The sequence below is a fragment of the Spodoptera frugiperda genome, chromosome 25 (assembly GCF_023101765.2).
Source record: "Spodoptera frugiperda isolate SF20-4 chromosome 25, AGI-APGP_CSIRO_Sfru_2.0, whole genome shotgun sequence".
NCBI lineage: Eukaryota > Metazoa > Arthropoda > Insecta > Lepidoptera > Noctuidae > Spodoptera > Spodoptera frugiperda.
Genome location: NC_064236.1, coordinates 18,519,739 through 18,541,062, shown reverse-complemented (window position 1 = coordinate 18,541,062; position 21,324 = coordinate 18,519,739). Strand labels below are relative to the sequence as shown.

Here is a 21,324-nt window from a genome sequence, read left to right as displayed (position 1 = left end):
CGATACATCGTCAAAAATAATTATTTCCTCAGTATATTTTTTTCATATGTTAAGCATTAGGCATTGCGATTTGCGTAGTTTGTTCATAATTGCTACTGAAAAAGAGTTGTATTAGTGTTAATTGAATTTATGCTTGCCGCGAATTTTTTGTTACGTTTAATATGTCACATGCGCTGCAATGGCAAACACTTGATATGTTTTTTCCGGATGTGAATGCTATTGCGTTGTACAATAATATTTATTTTACTTAAGTTATAATACATATTGTATTGGTAATCTTTTATGTTTCTTTTAAACCGAGACCAACTTCAAGGAAATGAACGCAGACTGCTAAATATAATTGTAGGTGTCCTAAAATTATAATAGAGTGTAATATCATACAATATTTTATTATCATGGAAACGTCGGTAAACAAAACATACATACTTAATCTTAACACATGAAATTATTTGTGATATTTTATTATTATTCAGAATCCCTACTCTGGTTTAATAGATCGTTACATACCATCCCTAATTCCTTTTTTATCTATACCTATAATTACGTCAATCGTGCCCCACTTACTTGTATCACAAAACTACGTATTAAACACGAAAAATACATGTAACGTATCTTCAGGGCTTACGCACAAAGAGTCTAGAAATATACCTTTTATCTTTAATGCTCTATTGTTCAGCTCTAGATCAAAAGAAAAATATGATTGACATAATGTTTCTATAGAACGCCAAAGGGGAACTTCAAAGGGTAAATTGATACCTGCTTTTATGGACCCCATCATCTCCCCCTTATGTGTCTAGACAAGGTCCAGGCACATAATCTACTCCGTCCAACAAAACATGCTTTTTAGACGAGGGGAAATTAATTACATTGATGTGCCTTTGAGCTACAAATGGGACGCGTATGAGGGGTCGCGAACTTGTTTCTCATGTCAGTGTTTATATTTAGGTTGGGAGTTAGGTCACATTTAGTAAGGAATATTTTAGGTTGGGAGATAGGTTTTCAAAGGAATATTTATTAGTACTTTTGTCATACATACGCAATTAATTGAGTTGATTACACTTAAGTTTCTGGCTGAGGTAAAAATTTAAACTTGGAAAAAAATCGTCTTTTCGTAGGGAATAAAGTTTTGTACTAGACTAATCATATTCGGTTTTTTACGTTTGTATTGGCACTGAACATACTAGTGATGTAACAAATGTCATATTTTAGACATTCGCAAATGCGAATACAAAGCTGCCGATATGTAAATATTGGCTTAAGGTGGCTCTAGTCCTTCTTCTTCCCATACCGATTTCAGGGGGATTTTCACCACTGTTTGGCATCGTGCATCGAAAATTAATCATGATACCGTTTTGTCTCGTCAAAAAGTTTGTCAGTACGGCTTTAGAATTTTATAATAACAATACACTAAAAAGTTAAAGCCGTGACAGTCTTCCTTTTTTTGGCAATTTAACTCAACTTTGGGCGCAAATAAATAACAAAACAATTGAAATCAAAAGCAAAAACCAAAAGTCGATTATTAATAAGTTTAATTGACTTTATTTGTAGTTAATTGAAGCAGTAGTATTTTCGTAAAGCCTAATCATGGAAAGAGCTAATATTTCTTTTATTTTTATATTATAAAATTTTAAATATTTCCTGGTCTCGTTAGCCTCCTCGGAAAAAATATTTTTATACTGCTATTTAATGAGTTTGTCTCACTTGCACACCTGTTGGGATGGAACGTGGAAAAGCATGCATATTTGACAAACCGACAAACAAGTTCAAGCTGTCGTCGACTAGACCACTCTTAAGAATTAGGACCAATTTGTCTATGGCTTATTTATTTTGATGCGCGAGTTGCAGAACACAGTTGTGATGTGTTTACATCAACAAACATTAGAACAACAGTCAAATAAAACTAAAGGAAACCTTTTTTTTTTTAAATCTGAGTTCACCCTTAGGATTAAAGTGTCAAAAGTCCCCATAGATCCCATGTGACCGCCGAAAGTTAGACCGTTCAAAGATCCAAAGCACCATCGGTCTTCTTATTCTTCGCTACAGCCTTATATTTTTTATAATTTTTAGGAAATGCTTCTTCTACGTTGGACTAAATATGAATTCATAGTGTTTTAAAATTTAAAAAAATTACAGTTACGAAATATGAAGTACCCGGAAAGTAATGTCTGTAAACGCACAGGTGTTTGTTTGGCGTATAATTAAGTATATTTTTAACTCCGACGCAAAAAGAGGGGTGTTATAAGTTTGACGTGTCTGTCTGTCTGTCTATCTGTCTGTGGCATCATATCTCTCGAACGAGCTTGACCTTAAATGTAATCTATACCTTTACAAGAATCTAAATTTATATGTAAGTATATGTAGTAAGTATATTTAAGTATATACTAAAGTCTAGCACTGAATCCAGTCAGTTTTCTTCTTCGTATGTTAGTCTCGAGACACTCTACACAAGTGTTATCGTTTTCACTGAAACATTCTTCACTAGATTCGCTGAGCTGTAATTCTTCACTTTCCGATGAAGAAGATGAGACTGAAACATTCTTCTTACGTTTTGATGGTGCGGAGGTCAAGTTTTTCTCCTGTGTCTTCTTTTTTCTTCAAAAAGTTTTATGTGAGCGACGAGCCTCAATTCATTTTCGTAACCTAATTCAAAAGGCCTACCTATATTCTACTTGCATTTCCAGCTTTTTATGATGTGTCTACTTAAGGCTCGTGAAGGAATTGCATACGTGCGGCTAGTTCATTCACTCCCATTTTCTTGCTGGTAACATCTTCTATTGGCCTAATCATGTTTCCTTTAGTCCATTTTCCCATTTCCTGAAATATAAAAACAAAAATATAGAAATACTTGAACGTATTTTTTTTATATCTCTATATATAAAAATCAATTGCTGTTCGTTAGTCTCACTAAAACTCAAGAACGGGTGGACCGATTTGGCTAATTTTGGTCTTGAATTATTTGTGGAAGTCCAGCGCAGGTCTAAAAGGTGAGAAAAAAAGAATGTTTGAGGCGGTACGAAGTTTGCCGGGTCAGCTAGTATATAATATATAGCATTTGTAGAATGTGGAATAAAGAATACAACAACATTTTAGTCTTAATTTAGGCAATGTACAAAAGAATAGCGAAGGCGACGAACGAACGAATAACGACTGGTGGTTATGTATTCTGAAACGTGTAATTGTCTGTCCTGCGTTAAATATTTCTTGTGTTATAGGTTAGATCGGTCGGCCTTCTTATTCTATGTGACTGAAGTGGTTTAGTCTTATGATGTGTGTCTGCACTTCTGCTTCATGAGTAATAAAGGTTCTAGGTCTGTTCTGTCATGTGTCTGTTCCGTTGGTATTATAGTGTTGTAAAGTTTCAGCAAAGGCGTTTCGTAATATGCTTAGAAAATATTTAAGTTCATAAATGTATCGATGATGAACATTTTTGTATCTGAGTTTAATGCTTAGGTACCATTTGTAGATTAAGTTTTTCTCACTTCTGATTTATTTTATTACGGAACCCAAGGCAGTCTCTGAGACGTATCGGACTTCATAGTATTGGTATTTTCATGGTTACATATAATATCTATTATTATAGATCCCGGCTTTCGATTACACATTGGTACCTTGTAATTGGAATATGAGCCACTACTTATTGTGGCATGATGTTGGCTCGCTACCGGTTTTACTTTGCTATACGTAAAAAACGTAGTTCGTAGTTACTACAAACGTCAACAGATGGCATTTCATACTTATTTTATAGATACCTACATATCTACTTACATACTCTCAATACATGCTGTGTACAAAAAATTACAATTACCATTTTATTAAGAAATTCGCAATAATCGGGACCATTTTTTACAATAGACTAACAAAAGTAGTGTAGGTACTTGAGACTACTTAGTATCCACTTTAATTACTTGCGAAAAATAATACAATAATAATATGTCTCGATCGATAAGCTACTTGAGCGATTACTGGGAAAAATGTTTCGGGCGGTAGGCGTTACTAGGCAACAATTTATTTATGGAACTATCATGGAAATGTCTTATTGCTCAGCACAACGACTATTATTTTCGTTCGTAACCAAGCTATTTTATTGACTGAATTAATGTTACCTGATTACTTCTATCTACTACTTAAAAAACATTGTAATGTGTTGTCAGTTTAATTCATGTACTTATGTTTATTTTATTGAATAATTTGAAAACATGGATTGATATCTTAGTCCTTTGTAGTATGTACCTTTACTTATAAGACATTGATATATCCATATCGGTTTCGACTTTGGCGATTAGGCTTCTACTTATTTCTTTATTATAATTTTTGCATTGATAGACATGTAATGTTTATTTTATTGAATAATTTGAAAACATGGATTGATATCTTAGTCCTTTGTAGTATGTACCTCTTATAAGACATTGATAATCCATATCGGTTTCGACTTTGGCGATTAGGCTTCAATTTCTTTATTATAATTTGCGAATCGACTAAAATAAAAATAATCGACTAAAATAAAAATACATATGTCGATTGGGCTAATCATTCAAATTAACCTACACGTTTTTCGAACATTCCTTCTGTCAGTTTGTGGGATTTGGGATGGTTATTATAGTTGTGTATGAAAACAATCGTTCTACTTGAGCGGAAGTCAAAGTCAAAGCATTTATTGTCCGTCAGTCTGTCTGTCAATGAAGCTAGGCGCTCGTTCCAAAGTGTAGCTTCGAATGGAGAAGAATGAGCAAGAAACTCAATCGTTACACTTTTTAAATAATGTTTTTATAATATCTCTGATACATTATTTGATAATTTACTTTTTTTTTGAGGTGGGAAAATCGTCCAATTACTTCTCTCACCTTGGGCGAGGCGAGAGGGAGTGTCAAACTCTTACTGACTAAAAACCACCCCGTTCCTACTCCTGCTTTTCGAACCGGAGCCCCGGTAAACCTGCTAGGTAGTCCGCAGCTCCGGATCAGGCATCAGCCCTACTGGGCCCCATCTGTGGTGGTCTAATGGCTCTTTGAGGTGCGCGCGGAACGAGATGCGCCGTACGCGAAACAATTACGCTTACAATTTGAAATAATGCTTCTATACAAACAAAAATAATCTTTAATTTAATTTCTCAAATAAAAAAAGTAGTTGCTCGATGCCACAGGATCCTTTTTGTTTTTTTTTTTTGGGGGGGGGTAAATCATCCCATTACTTCTTCCGCCTTGGGTGAGGCGGGAGGGAGTGTCAGATTCTTACTGACTAAAAACTACCCCGTTCCTTCTCCTGCTTTGAGCCGGAGCCCCGGTAACCATTTACGTTGTCCGCAGCTCCTGATCGGGCATCATCCCTACTGGGCCCCATCTGTGGTGGTCTGGCTCTTTGAGGCGCGCGCGGAACGCGACGCGCCGTACGTACGGGTCTGGTTGTGGTCGGGCGGCGAGCTACCCTTGCTCGCCGTCCGCAGACCCGCACATGCCACAGGATCCTTAGACTACATTGGAATAAAGTAATACTACGTACGTAATTTCGTATAAGTGATTGTATTTGAGCACTGTCTAGTGTGAGCGAGTGTCGTGTGGAGCCGGACCAACATGCTGCCACGCATTTTTATCTTCAATATAATCTGAAAGTTTATAATATGCCTGCTTACACAGTTCACGCTTTATACAAGACTAGTTTCCGCTCGCGACTCCGTCCGCGCGGATGTCGGTCTTCGCGTGGATGTTTTATTTCTCCATTTTGAGTAACTCTGACAATGACATCTTATAAATATCTATTGAACCCAAATAATTAAGGAGATCTCTCTATTGAGCTACTGCTGTTGAGCTCGCGGTCTGTAGTATAAACTGAAAAAGTAAGATTGTATATTTCCAGGATAAAAAGTATCCTATTTTATGCCCAGGATAATAAGGTATAATTATACCAAGTTTCGAAATCGAACCATTAGTTTTCACGTGATGCCTGAACATACAGACAGACAAACATATTTGGGTTTGGTATCGATCCAGTAACACCCCCTGCTATTATATTTTAATAGTATTAAATTCTCGTTCCGTAACTGATAAATAACACGAAACTATCAGATCAGCATTTGATCTCTGGACTCTGCATCGGAACATCTTCCTCAGTATCTGAAGTAGAGCCATCAAATTAAAAATTGTTATTTTTTTTTGTTGCTGAATTATATTCAGCATTTTCCGAAACTTCTTTTGCAAGTCTTGCTAGTGTCGGGATTGCAATCCCTATATAAAATCGATTTTTTTTTAATCAGGTTTACGAATCCGTTTTTGTAATGACTCCCGCCTTGGACGAGGCGAGAAGAAGTGACAGATTCTTACTGACTAAAAAACACCCGTTCCTACTCTTGCCTTTCAAGCCGGAGCCCCGGTAAACCCGCTAGGCACTCCGCAGCTCCAGATCAGGCAATAACTGGACCCCATCTGAGGTGGAAATTGGAAATAGTTTTAGCGGAAAATTGTAATTAGCGTCATCCGCGATCCGCAGATCCGCGTTTTAAAGGTGCGGAATCCCGTGGGAGTGAGATTGCAATCCCTAAGTGTGACAAAAGAGTGAAAGCAAAACATATCTATAAATCCTGTGTGTATACTATACTTATAATAGCAAGCTACCAAAACTCAACGATTTATTTTGACCCGGTGATAATAGGCAAGGAAAATGAATCCGTTTTAAAAATAGTTACGAAAAGTTGAAGGAAAACCGACCACTTTCGTAATCACCCCTCGTGATATTTCCATATATTTCTATTTTTAATTTGTTTTAATAACCTGAATCGCTCTGGTTGAATGCGTATTTTTTTTATGTAGTGACGTATACTTTATACGTAACTAAACTCCAAGAATATTCGTCGTAATTATGCAACATATTTCGCATTTTTTTTTTGTTTATATGGGATTGAGATTCTTTTCGGCTGATTCAGCAGTTAGCTAATGAACATGAAAGCCATCCGTATTGTCTTAAAAACCAACTGTTCTCTTTGTATCACGAAAACAACATATTGTAGCAGTAAGTGTTTGAGTCAAAACATCGTCCCACGTTTGAAACATTATTAATTTATTGGAAACGTATAAACTAATATAGCGTGGTCGGCAGTCGAGTGATGCCGATCAATATGGCCGGGGTTGTCCGCCCATGTTTGGGGTACGCTGGTGTGGGGTTTTCATCTAGACTTTCCAATCAAACGCAATGATGCACCCCCCTGTAGGAAACGTGATTTTCCATGACCATATATGGTAACGTTCGCCGGTAAAACGCTTCTCCCGATTTCAATCAAGGGGTTTGTACAACACACATTGTTTGTAAACCGTTTTTTATGAGGTGCAGGTAGCGCCGCAAAGTCACCACCACGCTGCACCCACCTCCTTTGATGGAAGGTGTGGGTTGATTTATCTCCCGTGGGATGAAATATCGATTATGGCAGTGAAGGTGTATAATTACGATGTTTCCGTACCTATATTGTGTTTAATGTAGTATTCTTTCTCTTATGTACAATTGGCGGTTATAAATGTATAATTGTAATTACAAAAACTCCTACGGCATATTTCTTAAACTTCTTGTTTAATTTTATCTTGCTCGTCGCTACGGAGCACGTTGTTGCAACGCAATCGGCAGTATACTTTTTTAAATCGTTATTTTATTAATGGGGCTTTTTTCATAAAAGGAATACGTCAGGTTCATGATCGAATATAAAATTCAGTATATGAAGTGTAAACGATTTATTAATTTTTTTCTACATTTAAACAATTATGGACTTAATGCGTAGTGGCATTCTCTAACAGTCAACCTTAGGGTGATTTAGCTTACCCTTAAAATAATTAAATGATAAAGTGTTCTAGTCTCAAATGACAACGGTGACGGTAAAATACTATATAAAATCCAATATAGTGCTTATAGCTAAACACTTGATGTCTCTGAGGCTCAATGCGTACGTACACTCATACAAAAGTTGCACGTCCTCCACACACACACGCAGCACAGTTAGGCGATTCGACTGTGCATCGTGAATCCGAAACTATTGAGATGTCGATATATCGATAGGATCGGAGCCTTCATGGCCGTGACGATTTCTTGTCTGCTTTAACGTCGCGTCGGTTTTATTGATAGTGTAGTTGTTTTATTTAATGAACATAATTTCGAGTCCCCTATATCCTTTGTCTTTTCCATTTCCTTAGTCGATTATTAAGACTAATTCGATGAAAAAGCGGATGATATATTGTTTGTTTTTTTACTTCCAGATGTGCGTGGAAGCCCAATAATATATTTAGAACTTTGAGGGGATTGCTCAGTATCGGATTACGAGTATCGATTCATGTAGTATTCTTATTAAGATGGAAATCTGTTGTTTTTTTTTTATTTAATAACAACGAATTACAGTTAAAAATAAAGTGATTACGTGAATTTATTTAGAATTTAATTTTCGTCTTTATTTCCCTACTTATTAACCCAAAAAAAAACAGGGCCGTAAAATGTGTCTATTCAATAATTAATACATAATTAATTGATTAATTATTTCTTTAGCCTCTCTAACATCATTAATCCGTTAGGTTCGGTGTTGTATCCAAAGTGCTCACAAAAGTTGTATCATACTCGTGTCCTTTCTTTATACAGGGTGACTTTGAATTCGACGTATTCCTCTCGGGAGGTGATAATACAACTAATTTCCTACAAAAATAGCCCTGAGGTCCTTGGGCGGAAAGTGGCTAGTTTCTGAGATATTCAACATTTTTGGTTTTGGTAAAAATATCCCGAATTGATTACAAAAACATCAATAAATAAAAAAATACTGGTTGGATTTTAGTAATTTTAGTTTTAATCAGTTGCCAATACATCAGTTATCATTTATAAATACTAATAATGACAGAAATATCATTCGTTTTAAAATAGCAAGTCATTTCCTATGAAATTTTGTTTTGTTTCACTAATTTGGTCAATAGATAACTGGATTTATTTCGAAAAAAATATATGGCACTAAGCGTACAAACTATTAGAAAAACTTCCTTAGTTTATTAGCTACCCAGAAACGTAAAATTATTGAGGGCTAATTTTGTAGGTAATTAGTTGTATTATCATCTCCCGAGGGAAATACGTCGAATTCAAAGTCACCCTGTATAATAATAATTTCATATTATCATCTTCAAAGAAAAAAAAAAAACGTAAGTGGTGTTTAGTAGTAAAACAGAAAACAAACATTATTTATTTTTACTCGGTGTGTCGTCGGGAGCCCACATGGTCGAGTGTTGTTGATTTGGCTATGGAAACTATTGTCACGTTGTCTAATTACCACAATCTGGTAATTTAAATTTTTAAGTCTGTATATTTATCTAGTTTTTATGCTATTCTGTTTTGAAGGTTTTTCGTGTTTGGTACGGTTACGTATAGTACGTATACAGAGTGTAACAAAATACCCATATACTCGTACATCAAGAAGCCCTGAAGAATACAGGTTTAATAGAATCTCTACAAAAAGTTTCAGCCTAAAATTCGTTAAAAATAAATTGGTACCAAATTAATTAATTAATTTGTGCATCTTTGTTAGTCTTGTTCATGAAGGTGATAGTTGGTCTATTGACATGTTTTATCAGGGAGAATAACTCGATAGTAATAATATAATTTGTGAAATGAATTTTCGAGAAAAGTTTAGGGTTTGGTAATTGCAATACGGTTTAGGTGGGTGGAAATTAAATATTATATTACACTAGCTACTTCCGCGCGGTTTCACCCGCTCTGCTCGGCTCCTATTGGTCATAGCGTGATGTCAGTGCTTATAATTGGGTTGAACAGTTGACATGCCGCAGGCGGTGTGAATGCGTTGCAACGCCTGCGGTCAATCGATTAACTTAGCGCGGCTCATAACATGATGGCTTAGTAATAACAGCAGGACGATACCGTTTTGATAATACAATAAGTCACCTATCACATTAAGAATGATATTTCCGAACTTCATTGATTTGCTTTGACACTCATGGAGTTGTGCATTTTTTTAATAAAATGGAGTAAATAAATGAAGTGCATTAAAAAAAAAAACAAACATTTATCTGCGGCTATATTTTAAAGTTATGTTGCGTCTGCAAAATATTTACAGTAATAAGTAATTGAAGCAGCGAGAATTGACTTTGTTTATACATTTTTATCGTTAGCAAGAATTCTATAGTTATAATTAAAGAAGGAGAAGTAAATAGTCACTCCCTTAATGTATTAATTACATAGAATAATGAACCATAATATAATAATGAATTAATTGTTAACACTAAAATGTAAGGATATGACATAACAAAATTGTTGTTCGATGTGCTATAGCTATGGCTACCTTTGTTTGCACACACAAGCAAGGACGCTAGTCCAGAACATTCGAAAAATCGATTGCTCCCACTGTGGTATGAGGAGCCTGCACCCGAATGCATTGCGCAGTCGCGTCCGCACTGCAGATGTCCTAGATTCCGCTTCCCACGCCCTGCGTCCTGATTTTGTTGAACTTTAACATTTATGGAAGCCGAAGAATATGTCAATATTAATTTATTTTTGACAAATCCTTTGATTTAAGCAATTGTCAGCAATACTTATGGTTGGAAATGATGAAAAGAGGATGTACATTGTATAGCGGCATTATACATTCTGTAATGTGCTCCTTTGCCTACCCCTTCGGGGATAAAAGGCGTGAAGGTTTTTTACAGATGCCAAACATATTTCTTAAAGTAAATAACTGAGTTTTATGCAATGTTCAACAAAATTGTCTTTGTGTAATCGAAAGCCCGCCGAGGTCGGGCGTGGTCGGGTGCAGTCGGGCGGTCGGGCGGTCGGGCGCGGTCCTGCCAGCTAGTACCTATACAAAGGCTTTTGAAATCAGGGTAGGGTGGGTGGCTGGCGATGGTAGGGGGCGCCAGGGTCTATCCATGTACGTGTTATGCAGGTAGATACACGAGCTTTAGGGTAGTATTGCTGGTAGGGGTGCAAGGGTGACCCCTTACACACACTCAGACAGGCAGTAGCTCACAGTTATTTGAGATATCGATTTTAGTGTCTCATGTGTAGATAGCGTTTACTTGTATTACAGTTGATCTAAAAATTTTACTAATTTTGTTCTTGTTCAAATTGTTAGTAATTTTAATGCAAATGCAACGTCACGCCTTTTATCCCCGAAGGGGTAGGCAGAGGTGCACACTACGGTACTTAATGCCGCTATACAACGTACACCTACTTTTCACCATTTGTGTTAATATTTCTAATTTAATCCTTATTACTGCAACAAGATTTGTTAAATCCAAAATTATTATTTAGCCACAACTTGACGTGCGAGGTATTGCGTGCGATTCGTTCCAACGTGTTACGTGTCGCTTTTTGTCAGATGCAGAAATTTTTAACATGTTTTACGTATTGTCCATCAATACTATGTGTTTAGTTGAACCGATTTTATTTTATTTCGAAATTTTTACAGTCCATAAATCCGAAATTCTTACACTAATATGACAAATAATGACAAACAAAAAAATTTTTGAAATATTAAAAATATTATTATACTATGTAAAGAATCAACACAAAGAAAAACACCATCTCTTATAGTAACAGTACAGTGCTCTGCAGTGCTCTTATAGTAACAGTAAGAAAGAAAGAAAGGAAGAAAAATAATTAAAAAATACACACAAACAAAAATTAATAATAAATACAATACAAACATGAATATCATTAAAAATCTTTATACAATGTGATAGGCGTGGGACTTCTAACCCGTTAAGGCTGAGTACTACATCTAATTTTATCGACAAAAAAAATAATATGGGGGGTTGAACCCCTAATTGAAAATATAGGAAAATAGTGATTTTTTCGGTAAGAATAATTCACAAATTATTTTTTTTATCACCAAAACATTATCAAACATATGAAAAAAGTAATGAATTAGTTAGCCAAGGTTATTAGCTACCGTTTGTCGTCTTTTTTTTGTTTCTACGACGCATACAACCATTGATATCAAAAAAAGTAAAAAAAATATTAAAATGGCCATAATTTTTAGGGGGAGGGGATTCGACCCCTTCGACCCAGGACTTTTGTCGTTAAAATTAGATGTAGTATTCAGCCTTAACGGGTTAGAAGTCTCGCCCCTATCACATTGTATATATAATTCTTCTGTAAGTGTGTATGTCACTGAACTTCTCTTAAACGACTGGACCGATTTTGATGAATTTTTTTGGCTGTGTTCAAGGGGATCTGAGAATGATTCAAATTTTTTTATCGCTGGACAATGTTTTTTTAATTAATCAGACGTGTAGACAGGACAACGTCTGTCGGGTCCGCTAGTATTATTATGAAAAAACAATATAAAAATACCTGTTAGTGCATTGAAAAAATGTTGATTAATTTATAATTTAGCAATCTCTTTCGAAAACAAATTAGTTGTACCAATAATTGATGATCCTCCAAATAATGATACAAATCAGCTGGCAGTATATTGAGGAAAAGCGTCAGCTGGTACATTGAAATGGGTCATAGATTCTACTGGCCGCCTCCGGCGTTGCAATTTCATCAGCTGAAGAGTTTTGTCTCAAGGTACATCCAGCTGAATATACATAAAGAAACATTTTCGAAATATCGGAGGACGAAGACCCTTGTTTCGATGCTTATTATTGTCAGGAAACGATACTTAATTTATCATTATACTAAAGATAATATAACTATAATAATTATGTAAGTGGGCTGTGGACGAGGGAAATTGTACTAGCTTGACTGGTCTTCAGGGTTTATCTGTCCGGATGGTTTGCTTGTAGGTCACAGATACGCTCATGGGACTACTTACCTTCTGTTGGTATCAGAAATAACCAACGTTGATGACCTTTTGTAAATTAGTGTGGATTATCCGTACATAGTCGTGTCTACACGTGCAGACAAAACGATTGTACTGCACAATAGGCATGTTTCCTACTAATCAAATTCAATACTTTTTTCGAAACGTCAAAAACAATATTTTCGATGAACTTTGTATGAAATACTCTATTATGACGTATTATACTTATTTCTAGAAATTTAGCTAGAAAAAATCGAAAATTAAGTAGTTCATCAAATTTACGAATGAGAGTGTGATTATTTTTGAATATTTTATTGTATTGAAAAGTTGTAATATTTTTTTTTGACCCAGTTATCATCCCTATTGTTTTTTGGATGGTTCTGCTCTTCCATGCGCCGCCGCGGATTCAGGCTTGGCTGGCACTCACATGTCACATGATCTGGTTACATACTATTTAGCTTTTTTATTTGGTATCACATTTTCAAAATAAGACGTAGGTTCTAGACAAACGGACTGCATTTCAACTGCAATCCAACTGCAAATTGCAGTTCAAGGGCAGTTTGAATGCAGTGCAATACACGACTGCAATAGAACTGCAAATCAAACGTGCAGTCCGATTGCAGTTGAGTTGCAATTTGCAGTTGAAATGCAGTCAGTCTGTCTAGAGTCGTTGATGCTTTTTGTTGTCATATTAATCATAGCCACTTGACTGACCAATCAAACAGGTTTTTGAATGGGCATTGTTCAAAAAAAAAAAAATACCTTGTTTTTTTATTTAATTTTTTGATAATATAGACCATTTAAAGAAACTAAATTGAATATTTTGATAAAAGGATCAGAAACCACTTCAAAAATATTTTCTTAAGATTTTCAACTTTTTGATATGGATGACGTCATCATAGGCACAGAACGATAGTATCTGTGCCATAGTGTGGTGCATTAAAAAAGTAGAACTGTCAATAATAGCTGTCTGAATAGAACTGTCAATAATAATAACTTTAATATAGGCTGTAAACAATAAAACGTGATAATTTAACATATGATATGGACAATAATGGGACTGAAAACATCATAGGAGTCTATTACTTCTGTGATACTTACATTAAAATGATCTTCGCGGCAATACATAGTATAAACTTTGTAACATTCCGCACCAGCTTCTCGACACCACTTCTCTCCTAAGTCTTCCCTATTGCGAACGAAGATTTTGTTTGGACTATTTTTACAATTACTGCTACAACTTGGAACAAAGCACTTTCTGTATTCCATTTTCACTTTATGCAGAAGAAACTTAGAATTTGAAACTTTGTAATTTTGTAAACAAAACCGAAACAAACTGACATGACATTTATATTTGACAGTTGTAGTAGGCTTGATTTAAAACTTTTTTGAAACATGAGGAAACGATACTAATGTATACGTCCTAATTATAACGCGTTTTGAAGGACAAGCAAGGACAACCGTATTTTAACGAAATATTAATAAATAATGAATATTTTAAATTATTAATTAGTCCATAATGATTAGTAAGTCTATTCCTCGAAATGGTTTTTCAATTACGATATTTTATAAATTATGAACAATGCCCATTGCTTTGTGTGGTGCTTTGATTTTTAATATTAGCAAAGTCACGCCTTTTATCCCCGAAGGGTAGGCAGAGGTGCCCATTACGACACGTAATGCAGCCGCCGTTATCAGTCGAAAGACGTCCACTGCTGAACAAAGGACTTTCCCTTAGTCCTGGACATCGCACGGGTAATGCAGATATTCGGATTGCACGCCCTATTCCCTAGTTAATTATTATTGTTCTCGTTGTTTATAATAGGCAGTTAAAATTGGTTTTCGCAAATGCTGTGACGTATGACACCTATGTTATGGTGACGACGTCGAATTGTCGAAGATGATACGTGAAATGAAGATGATTTGATCACATAGAGTTGCATAAAATTTTATGTTTCACAGCAGATTGTGATCTGCTGTGCCATATGCCAGTATTGGTTCACTGCTAAGTGAGCATCGGGCTTAAGATTGATCAATAAAAAAAAAAAATGAAGTCAGTAGACTCCATTTTATGTGATATTTATAAAAACGCAGTTTGTAATGCTTTCGAATAACGACTGACTTTTTAATGCCCAGATAATTGATACATTACAGACAAACAATAATATTTATAATAACGTTAGTTCAATGTTAAACAGGTATAAATAACAATATTATATATATATATTATAATTATAATTATCATCTTCTCTTCCTTACGCATAATTTAATATGTACGTGGTTCTTCTAAAATATACCCTATGCATTTCTCTGTATGTGTACTGGTGGTGTTGGCGGGGTGCAGTGGAATGGGTAGGGTGGCGCCAACATTGCACGCCCGCGTTAGCCTCCCTGTAAATCTAGATTCCCAAGAAGCGGCCTACCGTCACCAATCGATAAAACCCCACCTTTATGGTTTGTTTACTCACAACTATTGATATTAAATAGGTATGAAAATGGAATGTATTGCGTGTTACCGAACAGTATGTCCATTCTTAGGCTTTACAGAGAGAATGATTATCGTGTATTGTCTATTATTTATCAACTCTACTTTCGATGCTGGTATAGCAACTATATCCTGTGATATGTCAGACTTAAATTCTGTGGCTCTAGTGAAAAGGGATGTAAGTCTAAAAATGCAACTTTACAGGAGACGCAAAAAACGCACCGCGCGATGTGTCAAAATTTGTAGCGGTCAAACTGCTGCCGAATTAAATACATGTGATGTGTTTTATAGGTAAACTTTTTATGCTCTTTGCTATTATGGAGTCATTTTTTACGTAAACTTAATAGTTTCCGAAATAGTGACTTATACCAACCAAAAAATTAATGCCTTAAGGGTATAAAATAAGTTATACCCCTTTACATTTAAATCAAAAGTTTATTTACACAAGTGAAAAAGGATACGCATTTGGAATATTTTTTATGATAACTAAGTAATTCAATGGAATAATAAGTGATTAACTATCAGAAACACGTGTATTTGTTATAAACTTACCATCAACATGATTAAAATTTAAAAAATATGAAAAATAGTTACTTATTCCCTTTTTCACATTGATTACAGACAAGTTAAGGGGGACATAAAGACTTATACGAATCATTTTGTGTAACTTATATCTAATTTTGAACACAAGTACTAACACTAAAAAAATACTTTATAGTGTTTTTTTAACACAAGTAAAACTAATAAATTACTTTATAGCGACCAGCCATTCAAAAACGAAATATTATTTACTTTAAAAAAATACCCCTGGGAAACGCTGCAAAAACCTTTGGCGTATAAAGTGGATCGGAAAATTGGTCTGCTTATACAACTAATACTGAGTCATTCCCGCTCGTCCACACCCTGTCTATAAAGTAATTTTCATATTTTCTTGATTAACTCTTAGACTACACGTGAGATGACGGGGTGCGGACGACTAGGAACAATGCGTTCTATACGTCCACAGAGTAGATGAACAGAACGCAACATTCCCAGTCGTCCGCAGTGCGGACGAGCGGGAAAGACGCCTAATACTTAGTGATAACAATAATAACATAAAATAGGTCCGCAAGGCAGCTTGTGGCGAGCTGTTGGGCAGTGGCGACCCCACGGACCTGACTCCCGGTAGAGGCCCTATTTTTAGGGCGGCCGTACACGGACTGCTCGAGCAGTTAGCGGCTGAGCGACATACACGGACGGCTCGAGCGGTCGGCGTCGACTGCTCGAGCCGTCGGTTGTTGACTGCTCGAGCAGTTGGGTACACGCTACCCAACAGTTGATTTTCTTTTGTTTTTTTCAGCAGACGCCGCGAGGCCGCAAAGGGCGGGGGGAGGGAAGTCGGAGAGCTGTCGACTGCTCTAGAGCAGTCAACGGCTCGAGCCGTCCGTGTATGCCTCGCAACTGCTCGCGAGCCGTCGACGGCACGATGGAATTTCATCGTGCAGTTGACGGCTTGAAGCGGTCGCGACTGCTCGAGCAGTCGTGTGTACGGCAGCGAATGAATGGCTATAGTTCATCGCGCAGTCGCGGCTTCAAGCAGTCGGTTATAACTGCTTGAAGCCGTCCGTGTACGGCTGGCCTTAGACTCCGGTTAGTACCTGCGACTAACCGGAGAGGCCTCTCCTACCTCATTCTTGCCTTAACCGGCTGGTTTGAGTGGAGATTCGCAAGAGTGGAGTTGCCTTCAACTCCAACTCGGGGAAGGATGTATCCCAGTAAGATGCTGGTAGGGGTCTTGACCATACTTCCGGGATTGCTCTAATAGCCGTGGGATGCCTCTCCTTCCTCAAGTAGCTCAACGTATGTTGCCCCCTTGTCGCTACATGCTAGCGGCCGTTTTCGGGGACCCAATAATTGAGTTTGAGAGTCACCCCCTGCCTGTTTATCCGTATGTATCAATATTGGTCAGGGGCAGGGGCCTTAGTATCCCATAGTTAACCGGTTAACTATTCCACAGCCACCCACACCCATATCCCTATCATTTCTTTTTACCATATCTCACAATAGTCCTGCATCAACCGGGGATTGTCCTTTGGTGTATTTCCATAGTGCATACAGGGATAATCGCCGGTTGATGTCCCATTACATTTAGATTAAAATTTTTCAACGGGCCTCCGCGAGTTGGCTTCGGCTCCTCGTATGCCTTCTAAAGGTCCGGGACCCTGTGGTCCCGAAATAGGAAAAGAACAAAAATAAAATAGTAACAATTAATAAACGGAATAACAAAAAAAGCACCGAGTAATAAGTAAAATAACCTATGTCAACAAGTTACGACTCTTTACAGGAATAAACACTTATCATTCGTATTTAATTTTATTATTGTAGGAAATATTATTAGAACAGAGACTAGAAACTCAATGTAAAAGGGTACATGTTGACTAAAATCCATACAATTTTATGATAACATTGAAATAATCGACTAAAATAAGTGGAAAAGGATACAACTCACTCGCGTAATTATCGATTTTCAAAAATAATAATCAATAAACGGAAAAACAATAACAGCTTTGGTTTAGCAAAAAAAGCATCGAGTAAATCGAGTTGCAGCGCGCTCCCCACCCACCCGCACTACAGTGCGGGTGGGTGGGGAGCGCGCCCAAGAAGTTACCCGCGCCCGAGAAGTTACGAATGGATGATTCGGGGTACACCCCGAATCGTCCATTCGTAACTTTTTTCACGTAAAATGAAACATACTCGTAGGATATAAATACAGTTAAATCGATTTAAATTGATTAATTTCAATATTAAAAACGTGAAAACAGATGTCAACAGACTTGTTTTTGATTTTTCTGTTTTATGTAGGTGAAAAGAGATTTATGACTAGTAAAACCATTATTCACTAAACATTTTTTAAAGAACAAGTACACTTAAGCCGTTTTACGCCAAATAAAACGAAACGCTGGAAATCTATAATTAGTTAAATTCCTACTCACAAAGTAAAGATGTCATAGTTCTTTATAAAGAAATTTGAATATACTTATACCCGAACTTTCCATTTTTTTTTGTTTGATATAAACCCTTTTGCACACAGTAACTTCTTTATTTTTAGAGATAGGTTAGATCCGTTTTCACCAATCGATAGAGCATTTTTTTCTGAACACTTTGGTGTACTTAACTCATTTTCGGCAAAATCGGACTTATACCCCTTTTCACTAGGGCCACAGAATTATATCCGTTATGTTAAACCCACTCTCACACCGAACTTGACATAGTTGGCGTCATGCCAATATTTCTATTGTTGCTTAACCTTCCTGTAGAATTCGTTGTACTTTTACTTTTCAGTGAAAGGGGTGTGGTTAGAAACTACTAGTTGCAAAGCTGAAAAAATCCTCTTATTATTTACCCGAACACGATTTGTTTATCTGTCTGTCTACGGAAGACGTAATAGTTACTGTACCAATACAAAACGGTGGACGCCACATTAAATGATGACAACACTTGAAAAGTCGTGATAAAATTCACCTTTTTAGTTAATTATGAATGATATATAAATTGTAATAACCATCTTACATAATACAAAAGGACCTATTAGAACTCGTGTAGTTAATTAACAGTTGTGAAAAAATCGTCAGTATGAGCTATATTTATCTAGGACATCTACCTCACCCCATTTGGGGAGGTACAAAATTATTGATTTATTCCTGTAGCTGCGTGCTGCGGAATGCATTGCGCATCGTATCGCGTACACAGAAATAGAGAATATCGAAATGCCTCCATAAATTGAAATTTAAAAGTATCATTATATTTTTGACTGCACGGTTGGCGCGGTGGCTGGGCAACTGGCTGCCGTGCAATCTGTCGCGGGTTCGATTCCCGCACGGAACAACTCTTTGTGTGATCCACAGATTGTTGTTCCGGGTCTGGGCGTTATGTGTATGTGAACTTGTATGTTTGTTAACGCACCCACGACACAGGAGAAAATCCTAATGTGGGGCAACGTTTTTTTTTAAAAAAAACATAAACAAAAAAACCTTGTATTTAAAAGTATCATTGAATTTATTTCGCATAGATAAATCTTCGAAGACAACGGAAATTGGACTGCCAAAATGACACTAGTATGGATACATTAGAAATAGATAACTTCTAATCATATTTTTCTTACTAACCAAATCGTAAAAAAAAATGATTTTGTAATAAAGTAACGTCGATCGGGTTTATTTTAGTTTTTTGCAAATCTCCCTCTCAATCCACTCAATTCCTTAGCTCTAGCAACATTCACGTTTTTCCCTATGGAAATTACCTTCGGTTTAAGGAGTTTAATAGTCGGTTGCTTAGCCATTGCATTGCGTAGTCTTATCCAAATAAAACAATGAAAATTAATTTGAAAGATAATGTTAAACATGCTCTTAAAATTATTCACGCCGTTGGGTCGGTTTGAATGAAACAGCTGCGCAGCCAACGGTTTGTTGTGACTGTAAAAACGATGACGTCAGCGTTTCAGTTCGTTTCCCCTAGTCATGGACCCTGACCTATCTACAACGGCGTCATGAGTATCGCCGAGTCGACACTTGTTGCCACACAAGGTCAAATTCTTATCCCCCTGTTTATAACATACCTACTGTTGCATGTTGGGTGGAATCGATTCCGTTTGCATGATTTTTCGCGCCCGACGCGGTATCACGCCAAGAACTTGTTGAATGTTGGTTGACTAGTACGTTTCGTTTTAGAATTGACTATTCATAGTCAATATCTGTTCAATTTTGTTATAGAATCTCTGATCATTGTTTTGGGATAGTTCGTTTTAAAAGTTCTTAGTGGGAATTGAGATGAAATCAAAAGTAATGTCCGGTGTACTCGGACAGTAATTTTTATTGCAAGACAAAGTTTTACTTAAAATAGCTCTTTAAGTTAAAATAAGAGATTATTAAAACCATTAAATAAAAATAAGTTTTGACTTCAATAATAATTATTATTATTTAGTAAATAAAAATAGTTAAAGATAACAGTTAAAGAACCTAAGGCATATCTAGTAATCATACATCGACGATATGCACGTTCGCTGCCGTCCTTCAATCATGATAGTCGTATTTAGAGGAGAATTCCACTTAGGTTTTGTATGTATATTTTGAAATATGTCGTATAAACCTACACATATATTGGGGATACATTTCCTATATAAGTAGCAATGAAGAGCGCATAAATGAAATTAAATAATTTAAAAGGTAATAATTTAGAAATAATATAACACCGAAAGGCGACTCGTGTTGATGGTTAACCGAGAAGTTAGTAGTGCTAACTTAGCTCCTAGATAGTCCATTAATTAGCTTCTTTGAGTAGAACGATACATAGCAATAAATTGCTGAATATAAGTTCATTTATGTATATAGTAGGGGCTGGATGGCCCGGGCATTTGAAATAAACACCGCCACCCACACCCATGAATGCACCTCAAAGGGGGAAACGCATACAACGACATTTTAGACGAGAGGTGGTTTGTGGTATATAGAACACTCCGGCTAGCGTCCCAGCTAAAATCGATATTTCCTCTGTCAAAACGAAAAATACGTAGCGTGACTAACCTAGGGTCCCTTTTTGCACGTCGTAAGACCTAGCTTAAAGGCGCATGCGTGACTGATGTCTACCCGGCAGTAGCCCAGTCGACACTTGAGCGTTGTAACGAACGCACGGTTTCGGTTGTGCTCGTCCTTTTCTAAGATTTTGTCGCGTGTGATAAATAATAATCGGTAGTTTCGTCTAACGTGCGTTTTAATAACGTGAAATTAATTACTCTGTTTTGATTTGTTTTTCAAATTTACAACTGCCATGAGCCTCATTTTTGGCAAAAAAGGAGAAATTTTCATAAAAATATCCTATCTCCCTGAAACAATTACGTTATTGAAAGTTAAATTTAAGCGTAACCGTGTATATACAGTCGAAGATGTATTTGAACTGCGTGACGATCCTGAGTAAGTATGAAATACCTGAACATTATCCCAAATTACATCCGTTTTTCCCCTATTATTTTCTATTTATAATTTTTTACTTGGTCTTAGTTTTCCTTTCCCGCTTTACATTCCACATTTAATCCCAATTT

At 36.4% G+C, this 21,324-nt stretch overlaps 1 protein-coding gene across 24 annotated transcripts in view; it reads left to right on the top strand.

The window, feature by feature from the left end:
• The window catches only part of LOC118263820 (deformed epidermal autoregulatory factor 1), a 53,434-nt gene that overhangs the window by 6,256 nt on the left and 25,854 nt on the right, over positions 1-21,324 (top strand). The window lies entirely within an intron of this gene.